We start from the raw sequence: 13526 nt of genomic DNA, 5'->3' as shown, positions 1-13526 counted from the left end.
TTTTCCTCTATCTCCACCACGTATCTCACGGTGGCCTACGAACGGATAAGTCAAGGGCCCACTTGCTAGAGACCCAGTCGGCTGGTTATAAAAGACTCCAGCGCTAGGGTTTGGAACGGCATCGTCTTCTTCCTCTCTTCTGCTCTTTCTTCTCCTTATCCACCAACACAAACCGAAGCAACCAATCTCATCGATGCCACTATGACGAAAGGGCAGACCGGCAAGTTGGAGAAGGCGAAGAAGAAGGGCGTCGCCAAGTCGAAGAAGCAAACTCTGCCGCCGGGCTGGGTCCAGGGGGATTTCCTCTGATCCACTCTGCGGAAGGAGGATCTCCTCGAACTAGTGGAGCATGGCATGTTGGCGGACAAGTCTTGGAGGCTCCCTGGAGATGAGATTGAGCCCGAGCCACGGGAGGGACAGCGGGTTCTCCTCCTGACCTACGTCGAAAGAGGTTTCTCTCTGCCGCCCCATCCTTTCATTCGGGGATTCTTGAACTTCTTCGGGGTGCAATTGCATCATTTTCCTTTGAATGCCATCGCGCATCTTTCTTGCTTCATCACCTTGTGTGGGTGTTTGTTGGGGTGTCCTCCTCACTGGGGACTCTTTAAATCTATCTTCACCGTGTGATCATAGTCGGTGAATAAAGTTAATCCGACTAATGACAAGATTCATGTCATCTAGTTATGTGGGGTTAGGGCTTTAGAAGAGAGCCAAAAATAGCTATCCTGCCATGACCTTTCCTAAATCAGTTTGCAACTGGCAAGCAACTTGGTTCTACTGTAATGATGTTGCTTTCCCAAACATGTCCAGTGGACTCCCTCCTTTTACTCTAGAGCGACCGAGTGCTCCGAGGACATTAGCGTTGACGAAGGAGGAGAAAACTCACGTTGATCCCTTGGTCAAAGCGTTGATTGGTCTGGTCCGCAATGGAGTGACAGGAATGGATCTATTAGAGACCTTCCTTGGTAGATGCATCCAGCCTCTCCAGGCTCGGGACCACACTATGTGGCATTACACCGGTCCTGAAGACTCCACTCGGTCTCATCCTCAGGAATTGAGTGAAGACACAGTAGTGAAGTGGATCCGCGGAATAGCTGGTCCTTGTGATAATCCGATGGGGGCAAAAAGGGTCCTGCCCTTCTAAGCTGAAAATCCGCCGACAAACAAGGTTAGTTCTGCTCTCTTGAATATTTTTCTGTTCGAACCGAGTGCTTGTAATTTCCTTGTGGACTCAGCTTGTGGATTGTATCTTGCAGGAGTGGACGAACTTGCATTCTCCAGTCCCGAATGGCAACACACTCGACCTTGATGAGGGGAGCATGGAGGACAGTGCGGAGAGCGAGGACTATGTTGATGAGAGCGAAGAGACCAGGGAGAAGGAGTTGGAGGAGAGCGAGGAGGAAGATTCATCTCCTTCTCGTCATGAGCCTAGGACCAAGCAGCGTCATGACCCCGCTGGCACTCCAAGCAAACCTTTGGCGCCGAGTGGCAGGAGTGCCAAGCGCGTCAGGGATCATCTGGAGAACCAGTGGAACAGCCTGCAAAGGTGCCCAAGCCCAGCAGACCCAAACCTCGGAAGGCTCTGCCTAGGATGAGGATTGTCGTTCTAGTCGCCTCCGCGTAAGTACTTGACCTTCTACTCTTATCCGAGTGAACTTTTTGGTTGATGATGACCGAATGAGGTTGCCTTGACAAAGTTGCTACCTCTCTCACGTCGCCTCCGCGAGGGGACGAAGATCTCATGGAGGTTGACACCGCGAACGCAGCCACCTCATAGCTAGGTATAACTGATTTCCCATTCCGTGTCATTCCTCCGTGTGTATGGTTTCCTGGCTGTAACTTCTGGTGTTTATGTATGCCAGCCGCGCCTGCTGCAAGAGAGGTCATCCAGATGGACGACGACGATCAAAGGCAACGAGCTGTTGTGGTGGAACCCGTTGTGTCCGAGGTGCCTCTGGCAGAAATGATTGTAGTGAGTGCTCTGCCTGTTAGTTCAGTCGTTGTCACCACGACTCCGACTGGATTGAAGTCAAGCACTCTAGTTGTTTCTGCTGCAGCCTCGGGATTGATGTCACCCACGACTGTGTACATCACACGTCGTGTCGCTGAAGACCAGACTGGTTCCGCCAAGGAGGCTATGATCCAGGCAGAGCTGATGACGCAACAAGCAAAAGGAGCCTATGACGCCATCGTCTCGGTGTACAACAACAGCGTGGTGCTCCAAGAAAACGTCCGAGTAAGTTCGACCATAAGTTTGAATTCCGACTCACACCCAGTGGGTGTTTTTGTAGAAATGTCTTTGTTTTATTTGCGTTCCAGTGGGGTCACTCCGAGTGAACCCACTGGGTGTAGTCCCCGAGACCACTGTCGAGTGTTTGCACTGGCAGTGGTCTTAATCAGTAGAGACTTTTCTTTTTTGTTGATCAAAATCAACCAGAGCTGATCTAGTTGAGTTCTGAATCATGTGGGGGCATGCTAAGTGCACCCACTTGGTGTAGTCCCCGAGACTATTATTAGTTGGGAGTGAGTGATAATAGTCTGAAGTATTTGAGTGTATAATATTTTTGGCTCGTCAGGGCAGACCTTGTCAAGTGATAAACCAGTGGGGTCACGTCGAGTGAACCCACTAGGTGTAGTCCCCAAGACCGTTGTTGAATGCTTGCATCATCAGTAGTCTGAAGTTTAAACGCATAATGTCGAATGACTTCTATTTTTCCGCTCGGGTAGAAAAATAATTGTGTCGAATGACTTGTATTTCTCCACTCAGAAGTAGAAAATATTTTTGTCGAATGAGTTGTATTTCTCCACTCGGAAGTAGAAAAGTACTTGTGTCGAATGAAATTGACTTTTCCACTCGGATGTTTTTTGTACAAGGCTTGCGAGATTGGGTCGCAGTACACCTAGGTGGAATCTGAGAAGAACAAATTGAAGCTGGAGTGTGATGCGATGAAAAAGTTGCTGGAAGACAAGGATCTGGTCATTGCCAAGCTGAAGAAGAAGTCTGAAGCTGATGAACTGAAGCTTGCGAACTTTAATAAGTTAATGGCAGAAAATGAACAGATGAAGAACGAAAGAGACGAATGGGCGAAGAAACTCCACTCCATTTCAAAAAGGGGAAATGCCTTAGAAAGTTTTGTAAAACATTTCCTGGCAAAGATGCTTGATTCTCTCATTGGTATGTTCCCTTTACCGAGTGAGTCTTAGCATTTTTCATCGACTGACATGCAGCTGATATTTCGTTGTTCTTCTTCTACAGAGTTCTGTCCTGATTTCGAAAAAGAGACCTTCGAGGTGGATCCATACTTGGATCCCATCAAGTTTCCTGTTCCCGATGACTTGGCCATGAACATGTATCGCCTCAACTGCCGCCTCGTTAAAGTCCAAGGATACTTCACTCGGCTACGAGCTGCTGTGGGAAGAATCGACAAAGAGCTATGGCCTGAAGACACGTTCCTCGTCGGTCTGGATGTTGTGATGGAGAGACTGGGTCGTGTCCCTGAGAGAGTCCAAGCGTGGAAGAAATCAGCCGCTCAGTGTGGGGCTGATGTGACTCTTTCTCTCGTCAGGGTCCACTGTAAGGAGACTCGAGAGGAGAAGTTAAAGGCACTGCAGGTTGCAAAAACGAAGAAGCTTCGGTTTGAAGACTTCATGGAGACCTTCATTGATACTGCAACACGCATCGCCGACGTCATCGACCTTGACACCTTCGTGGAACCGACCAGTCCAGGTGAGCCGTGAGGAAGACGATCAGTCGTGAGAAAAAACTTTGATTTGCCTCGGTATGCCGAGTAATTTATGTAAAACACTTTAAACTTCATTCGAGTAATAACCCGAGTGCTTTTTTCCTACGCAGATAACCTTGATCTGTGCCGGGTATCATTGATGTGCTCGTTTCGACTGAATTTGAGTTTATCTTTGTCGAATGAAAATTTTCTTTTTGGGTATGCTCTGGGCATACGCAAAGTCTTCCCACCTAAGCGAAGCTTGATTCACAGTTAGTTAGGGATTTGGGCGGGATTTCGTCACTTAGGTGAATCTGGTTCGCGGCTAAGCCCCTGAGTGAGAGGGTAGCTCCTCACTCGGTGAAGTTTTTAACTTAGGTGAATCTGGTTCGCGGCTAAGCCCCCGAGTGAGAGGGTAGCTCTTCACTCGGAGAAGTTTTTTAACTTATGCGAATCTGGTTCGCGGCTAAGCCTCCGAGTGAGAGGGTAGCTCTTCACTCAGAGAAGTTTTTTTGAACTTAGGCGAATCTGGTTCACGGCTAAGTCCCCGAGTGAGAGGGTAGCTCTTCACTCGGAGAAGTTTTTAACTTAGGCGAATCTGGTTCACGGCTAAGCCCCTGAGTGAGAGGGCAGCTCTTCACTTAGATAAGTTTTTTAACTTAGGTGAATCTAGTTCGCGGCTAAGCCCCCGGGTGAGAGGGTAGCTCTTCACTCGGAGAAGTTTTTAACTTAGGCGAATCTGGTTCGCGGCTAAGCCCCCGAGTGAGAGGGTAGCTCTTCACTCGGAGAACTTTTTTAACTTAGGAGAATCTGGTTCGCGGCTAAGCCCTCGAGTGAGAGGGTAGCTCTTCACTCGGAGAAGTTTTTTTTAACTTAGGCGAATCTGGTTCGCGGCTAAGCCCCCGAGTGAGAGGGTAGCTTTTCACTCGGAGAAGTTTTTTTAACTAAGGCGAATCTGGTTCGCGGCTAAGCCTCCGAGTGAGAGGGTAGCTCTTCACTCAGAGAAGTTTTTTAACTTAGGCGAATCTGGTTGGCAGCTAAGCCCCCAAGTGAGAGGGTAGCTCATTCACTCAGAGAAGTTTTTAACTTAGGCGAATCTGATTTGCGGCTAAGCCTCTGAGTGAGAGGGTAGCTCTTCACTCAGAGAAGTTTTCTAGACCGGAGTCAGCAAATATATTGCGGTAATCAAAACTTCTGGCAAGTAAATTGCTTTAGGGAATCTTGTTCGTTACATCAAAATAGTCATAAATCAGGCATAAAAACGCTTAAGTAAGTCTCCGTTCCATGCTCGTGGCTCGTCGATCCTCTTCTCCAAATTGTAGAGTATGTATGCTCCGTTGTTCAGCACCTTGGAGACGATGAAGGGTCCTTCCCAGGTAGGGTCAACTTCTGTGGTCTCTGCTGATGCACTCGGAGCACCAAATCGCCTGCTTGGAACGTCCGACTCCTGACGTGTCTTGAATGGAATCGTCGCAAATCTTGTTAGTAGATCGTCGATCAAATCAGGGCCATCTCGCGCTCCTCCTCCAAGAGATCGACTCCGTCTTGTCGGGCTTGTTCAGCTTCGGCTTCTGAGAAGAGCTCAACTCTGGGGGAATTGTGAAGTAAATTGCTCGGAAGGACAACTTCTGCACCGTACACGAGAAAGAACGGAGACCACCCAGTCGACCTGTTTGGGGTCGTTCTGAGTCCCCATAGCACATAAGGTAACTCGGTGACCCAAGCGCCTGCAGCGTGTCCAATCTCCCGCATGAGACAAGGTTTTAACCCTTGAAGTATGAGTCCATTCGCCCATTCAGCCTGGCCATTTGTTTGGGGATGAGCAACGGATGCGTAATCCACTCGGGTTCCTTGGTTGGAGCAAAAACTCTTGAATTCATCCGAGTCAAAGTTTGATCCATTGTCAGGGATGATGTTGTGTGGAACCCCAAATCTGAAAGTGATTTCTCTCATGAACTTGATTGCAGTGCGTGCGTCTAGCTTTTTGATTGGCTTGGCTTCTATCCACTTGTTGAATTTGTCGACTACAACTAGCAAATGAGTGAATCCGCCTTGCCCTGTACGGAAGGGTCCAACTATGTCCAATCCCCACACGGCAAAAGGTCATATGAGGGGGATTGTCTTTAGAGCAGATGACGGCTTGTGTGATTTGTTGGAGTAGAATTGACATCCTTAACAACGGTCTACAAGCTCCTTGGCCATTTCACCTGCACGTGGCCAGAAGAACCCAACTTGGAATGCCATAGCAACGATAGCTCTGGAGGATGCATGATGACCACAAGTTCCCGAGTGAATTTCCTCCAAAATCAGTCGGCCTTCCTCAGGGGAAATGCACCGATGAGCCACGCCAGACACACTTTCCTTATAGAGCTGATCTCCCATGACCGTGAAAGCTTTTGATCTGCGGACAATCTGTCTAGCTTCGTCTTCATCTTCGGCTAGTTCTTGCCTTAGGATATATGCAATATATGGCACTGTCCAATTGGACGTGACCACTCGAATATCCATGATTAGATCGACGACTGCTGGGATTTCAACTCCAGTCGGATCAACTGCACTTGTAGGCTGAGGAGGTTCTTCAGTGAATGGATCTTCCTGGACCAAAGGGGGGTGTATGTGCTCCAAACAAACATCACTAGGCACAATTTTCAGAGTGGATCCGATTTTTGCCAATTCATCAGCAGCTTGATTCTTCAATCGAGGAACATGATGAAGTTCCAAACCTTCAAACCTCTTCTCAAGTTTTCTTACTACGTTGCAGTATCCAGTCATGGCAGAGATGGCCATACGGAACCCATAAAGGAGAGATGCATAATCTGCTTCATTGTTAGAGAAATCAAAGTGAATCTGCAATACGTAACTGAGCTTGTCGCCCTTCGGGGATATAAGAACTACGCCTGTGCCAGAACCACTCAGCATCTTCGAGCCGTCAAAGAACATAGTCCGGTGTGCCGAGTGAGTAGGTGTTGGTTGTTGTTGTTCCACCCATTCAGCCATGAAATCTGCCAGAGCTTGAGATTTGATGGCTTTCTTGGCATCGAACTTTATGTCACAATATAATAGCTCCATTGCCCATTTCGCCACTCGGCCCGATGCATCCCGATTGTGAAGGATTTCTGACAATGGGGCATCGCTGACCACGGACACCGAGTGATCTTGAAAATAATGAGCTACCTTCTTTGCAGTCAAGTAAATCCCGTAGAGAAGATTCTGATAGTGGGGATATCTCTACTTGGAAGGAGTCAATACCTCAGAAACATAATATACTGGGCGCTGAATTTTGTATGCCTTGCCTTCCTCCTCTCGCTCGACTGTCAGGACTGTGCTGACAACTTGATTTGTAGCCGCGATGTATAAGAGGAGTGGCTCTTTGTTGTACGGAGCAACAAGAACCGGCTGGGTGGATAGCAAAGTCTTTAACTCGACGAATGCAGCTTCTGCTTCGGGAGTCCACTCGAAGGTATCTGACTTCCTCATGAGTCGATATAATGGTAAGGCTTTCTCTCCGAGTCGAGATATGAATCTGCTTAATGCTACCAAACATCCTGTAAGCTTCTGGACGTCGTGCACTCGTACTGGGCTTTTCATTCAGATGATTGCCCCGATCTTTTCGGGGTTAACATCGATTCCTCGTTCAGAAACAAGAAAACCGAGTAACTTGCCGCTGGGGACTCCGAATGTGCACTTGGCTGGGTTGAGCTTGATGTCGTACCTTCGAAGGTTGGTGAACGTTTCAGCCAAGTCAGCCAGCAGGTCGGAACCTTTACGTGACTTGACTACGATATCGTCCTTGTATGCCTCCACGTTTCGACTGATCTGGTCGAGGAGGCATTTCTGAATCATGAGCATAAAAGTGGCTCGTGCATTTTTGAGACCGAATGGCATAGTGATGTAGTAGAAGCACCCAAACGGGGTGATGAAGGTTGTTTTTATTTCATCTGGGCCATACAGACGGATCTGGTGGTACCCAGAGTAAGCATCTAAAAAAGACAAGGGCTCACATCCTGCAGTCGAATCGACAATCTGATCTATGCGGGGTGGTGGGAAGTGGTCTCTCGGGTAGACCCGATTGATATGCTTGAAGTCGATGCACATTCGGAGTGACTTGTCCTTCTTAAGCACCATGACAACATTCACGATCCACTCGGAGTGGTAAACCTCGCGAATGAACTTGGCCTCTAGGAGCTTAGCCACTTCCTCGCCGATTGCTTTCCTTTTCTGTGTGGCGGACGGACGCAGATGTTCCTTGACAGGTCGAGCTTTGGGGTCGACCCTCAGTCGGTGCTCAGCCAGTTCCCTGGGTACACCAGGCATGTTAGCGGGCTTCCATGCAAAGATGTCCCAGTTCTCACGGAGGAACTGGATGAGATCGTCTTCCTATTTAGGGTCAAGAGTTGTTGATATGTTTGTTGGGGCAGCAGTGGGATCCGTCGGGTGGATGCTAACCTTCTTGATTTCGCCTGCCGGCTAGAATGCAGACTCGGAAGCTGACTTCTTCGAGCGCATCAGTTCGGCGGGATTTGCTGTCTGTCAGTACTCATGGAGCTCCGCCATTGCCATCTGCTGGTCGGCGATCTTGGAACCCTGCTGCAAATATTCTTCCGCTCTCTGCCAATCGCCAGTGATTGTGATGACTCCCTTCGGGCATGGCATCTTTATCTTCAAATAAACGTAACATGGTCGGGCCATGAAACGTACATATGTTGGACAACCAAGTATGGCGTGGTAGGCACTCTGGAAGTCCACCACCTCGAACGTGAGTTTCTCATTGCGGAAGTTCTTATCAGAGCCAAAAACGACATCTAATGCGATCTGGCCGAGTGACTTGGCCTTCTTCCCTGGGATCACTCCGTGAAAATGCATATTGTTGTCGTTGAGTTTGGACATCGGAATGCCCATCCCCTTGAGAATGTCGGCGTACATGATGTTCAAACCACTCCCTCCATCCATCAATACCTTGCGGAGTCGAACTCCTTCTACCACTCGGTCGACAACAAGAGCCTGACGTCCCGGAGTGGGGACAGGGGTCGGGTGATCTGACTGGTCGAACGTGATGCCAGTCTGTGACCACTTGAGAAACTTTGGGGCGGAAGGAGTTGCCATGTTGACCTCTCGGTTGACCACTTTCAGTCGGCTCTTGCTTTCGACATCAGCAAAGATCATCAGAGTGGCATGGACCTTTGGAAAGGGGTCTTCTTCTTCTTCATCCTCTTTATCTTGGTCTTTCTCACTCGACTGATCCTCTCCGAATTTCTGGATCAACAGCCTGCACTGTCGAGTGGTATGTTTTGGCACTATGGTGTTGTCTTCTTCATCTATCTTCGTGTGGATTGCACATGGCTGATCAAGGATATCTGGTCCCGAGTGCTTCTTGAATTTCTTGGGGGGAATTGGCTCTTGGCCTTTCCCTTGAACTTTCCCGCTCCCAGAGTGGCTGCCTCTGCCGGCGGTGTGCGCTCCACCTTCTGCTTCTGCTTTCGGTTGGAATTGGCATCTCCGTCAACGGCTTTGCCTTTGCCGCTGCGGAGGCGGTCTTCTTCTCTATTGGCACAGCGGGTTGCTATCTCCATCATCTTGCTCATAGACATATCTCCTGTCCGACCGAACTTCAAGTACAACTCTCGGTACCTGACGCCTGCTTTGAAAGCGCAGACTGCCTGATGCTCGGTGGCGTTCTCCATCGTGTGGTGGAGAGTGGTCCATCGTGTGGTCTAGCTCAGAGAGACCAGAAGGGCGCTTGCAGGTGCCCTCGAAGGTCTTGATGAACACTCGGGCCAAGTCTGTCCAGCACTATATGCTTGATGGAGCCAGTTGATTCAGCCAAGCATGGATCAAACCATCCATCATCAGGGGCAAGTGCTTCATTGCGACATTGTCGTTGCCGCCGTCGATCTGAATTGCCACTTGGTAATCATCTAGCCATGTTTCTGGCTTGGATTCTCCAGTGAACTTTCTTATTCCGACCGCCAACCTGAAGTTGGGGGGAATATCAGCGGAGCGGATTGCTCGGCTGAAACACTCGGGGAGGAGATGACAGAGCCACTTCCACTCGGACGATCACCGTCGTATCCCTCACGATGGGCTCGGCCTCTATCAACTCTCTTCTGAGTGAGATAATGCTTTACATCACGCCTTTGGTCACGGTCATCGCCCACCGATCGCCTTCCGTCGTTGTGCCGGGGCGCGTACGAACCACTCCGCGGAGGAGAGCGTGAGCGATGGCGATCCTCGCGATTGAACCGGGGGGAAGCGGATTCCGCCCTTGGTCTGTGTGTCGGTCTTCCCAGTGATCTCCTCCTCTGCGATGCTGGGGAGAACCTAGGCTGTAAACCGACCGAACTGTGTCTGCCCGTACGGAATTGATGTGCAGTCTGTTGTAAGACTGAGAAACAATGGAATTATGTTGTTGTGCCGCCTGCAACAAGGCACGGATATGTTGCAGCCCTCTGCCTACTTCTGAATTTGACGGCTGGATGGAGTCTGCAATCCTTGCGGCCGCAGCTAAGTTGAGGGCAGGCGTGCGAATACCTCGATGTTGTCATGATGAGAACGTCGACCGGATGCTGGAGGGCGCGGATGATGACGCGCACCCAAAGTCTCTCTGGTTTTTCGCTTGTCCCGATTGGTCCTTTGCGGGCTCTCGTGTGAGCCGGCCATGAAGATCTCCGCCACAGGGCTGCAGCTCTCGCACTCAGAAGAAGAGCCAAAGGATCTGACACCGAGTGAGATGCAGCACACGGAGGTGTAGAAGGTTCGATGGCCGTCACCTGCGGCGAAGACTCTTGACGCACGAGTGCATGACACACCCAGCGCTGGAGCCGCGAGCGACCGGGTCGCTTGTTGCGACTTGCGATGGGGAGCGCAGTCGACGGCGGAGTCAACGGTTGGCGAAGAAGAACTCCGCAAGAAGTAGCACGGAAGAATGTTGCTCCGTGAACTGGAAGCGCCTCGACATTGAGAGGCGCCTCCCGAAGCCATGTCGAATCATCAGCGACAAAGACGAGTGTGCCGAAAAGGATCTCGTGACCGAGGCACAAATCACCGCCGGAAGACATGGTGAAGGAGAAAAAACACAAACTTGCCGGAAGTCGCCTAGACGCCTACCCCACGGTGCGCGCCAACTGTCGTGGGTATAAGCCTGACAGTAGATGTGTAGGGTACGAAAGTAGAGGGCAGAGTCCTAGCTACGGCAAGGTTGTATGAGTTCAGGCCCCTCTGCGGTGGAGGTAACAGCCCTACGTCTCAGTGCTCTGGAGCTTTTGTGTCGAATGGAATACAGGTGTTACAGAATGCGAACCCCTGTGCCAGAGGGGAGGAGTGGCTTATATAGAGTGTGCTGCCCCTCATAAGTGTCCAGCCTTCAAGGGTGCAATAAGTGAGATTGAATGCATACATTATAGGTAACGTATGCCGTAAATGACATTAACTACAATAGTCTAACGTCTGACCGTTAGCCTCGCTGGAGTGGCTTCTAGCCTACTATGTCGACTGGCTTCTAGTCTTCACCGAGTGGAATCAAGTCGTCGAGTATAAGATAATCCTCCGAATGGTTCTCTACCGAGTGGACTAGAGGTTGTCTTAATCCAGTCAGTAGGTATCTTGTGATCTTCAAGCTAATAATGAGGTGCCCTTGGGTAGGACTTATAGGTCAGGCCTATGACCCTACCCTAGGGCTATAACCCCATCACCGCACAACTGGATAACGTTGCTCCAGGTGTCCCGAGGATTCACTTTCTTCACTGTTTGAGACCGGGCAGTAAATATCTTCTTGAACAAACCCCAATGAGGAGGGCAGCCCAAGAAGCACTCACACAAGGTGATGAATGCAGAGAGATATGCGACCGTGTTGGGAGGGAGATGATGGAGCTGAATCCCGAAATAGAAGAGGAAACCATGAAAGAAAGGATGTGGAGGAACAGAGAAACCTCGCTCGACATGAGTGGTGAGGTGGACCCGTTCCCCCTCACGAGGTGGAGGTTCAAGCTCCCCCTCAGGCAGTCTCCATGATTTCTCCGCCACCATCCCGTGTTCCACGAGATCCAAAACATCCTCCCTCGTCACATTGGACGGGAGAAAATCCCCCTCTATCCACCCTGGCGGCAATGCGGTCCGACCGGATTTTTTCGCCTTGCCGCCCTTCTTGGCACGCTCAAGCTTGGAGGTCTTGCCTTTCGTCATGGCTGTGGCGGCGAGGAGAAGATTGAGCAAGGCTGGCAAGGCTAAGGAGGAAGAAGAGCAATAAAAGATCAAGGCGCAACCGTAACCCTAGCCACGGTTGCATTTATATAAGCAACTGACCGAGTCACCGACTGGTGGGACCTCCAGATCTCAACGTATCCCGCTATCAGTGGAGACGTGACGCATGGCGATGATGACGACGCAATAATCGAGGCGTCGCTGGTGCACTTGCCCTGACAGTTGCGTCATCACCGCGAGGCGTGCGGAAACCAAAATTTTGAATCCCGGAGGATCCGGGCCTGCCGTAGTGATCAGTCATATCAAAAGATACTAGTAGTCACTTGGAGTAATCCTAAGCATCTGACACCACTCGGGCAAACTTTAGAAGAGAATCGATCAAGGCAAATGACGAAGATTTGAGTCGACCCGAAGTTTTGTCAATCTCAGGAAAAGGACCAAGATCAGAGCGACTCGACAAGAACTCACGTGGACTCCTTCCTCACTCAAACCCCGATCCATTCAGGGGCTAATGATGGGGATATGTACCTAGGGTAGGGTCATAGGCCTGAACTATATGTCCTACCCAAGGGCACCTCATTATTAGGACAAGGGTTAGACAGAAGACTCCGACTGAATGAAGATGGTACTTAAAAGTCACTCGGTACGAAGCCACTCGGATTAAGTTTACATCCACTCGACAACCCAAAGGCACTCGGAAGGATTCCAGTCGGTACTGAAGATCAGAAGTCACCCACGACGGCCAACGGACACACGTTCAACCAATGGTCTTTAGTAGCATTTATTACCCACTTACGTTATCAGTAATGTATATCTTTAACTCATATTGATCAAGCCCTTAGATGCTGAGGTATTGATGAGAGGTGGCGCACTCTATATAAGCCACCCCTCCCCTGTGGCACAAGGGTTCGCACCCCCTGTATTACACAAAACCACTCCGCAAGAGCTCCTACGCACCTGAGACGTAGGGCTGTTACCTCCAAAAGAGGGGCCTGAACTCATACGTCTTGCGTACAATCTTGTCGTAGCTAGGACTCTGCCCTCTCCATTCGTACCCTACACCTCTACTGTCAGGTTTATTCCCACAACAGGTAAGAGATAACCGAGGCACACAGAGACGACGACGTATCCCGAAGTTCACGCCCTTGTGGATGCTAATATCCGTTCGAAACGATGTGGAGGCATTATGCTCCCCAAGATGCCACTAAGGCCTCCGTAATCTCCTCACGCCCTTGCACAATGCAAGATGCCATTATTACACTAAGGGACCCTTGAGAGCAATCACCAAACCCGTACAAACAAGGTTGGAGAAATCTCCACAACTTGATTGGAGGCTCCCAACAACACCACGAAGCTTCATCACAATGAAATATGGCTTCGAGGTAACCTCAAATGCTCGGGGCAATATCCACAACCTAATTGGAGACCCCGACGTTTGCCCGGAGCTTTACACCATAATGATGGAGCTCCGAGGCACCACCAACTTTCTAGGGCGCCAAGGAACCCAAGAAGAACAAGCTCTAGGGTGCACAAACACCCAAGAGTAATAAGCTTCTCAAATTCACTTCCACGTATCACCGTGGAGAACTCAAACCTATGCACCAAATG

Source organism: Hordeum vulgare, chromosome 2H, assembly GCF_904849725.1.
Source record: "Hordeum vulgare subsp. vulgare chromosome 2H, MorexV3_pseudomolecules_assembly, whole genome shotgun sequence".
In the NCBI taxonomy this organism is placed as follows: domain Eukaryota; kingdom Viridiplantae; phylum Streptophyta; class Magnoliopsida; order Poales; family Poaceae; genus Hordeum; species Hordeum vulgare.
This window is presented reverse-complemented; position numbering follows the sequence as displayed.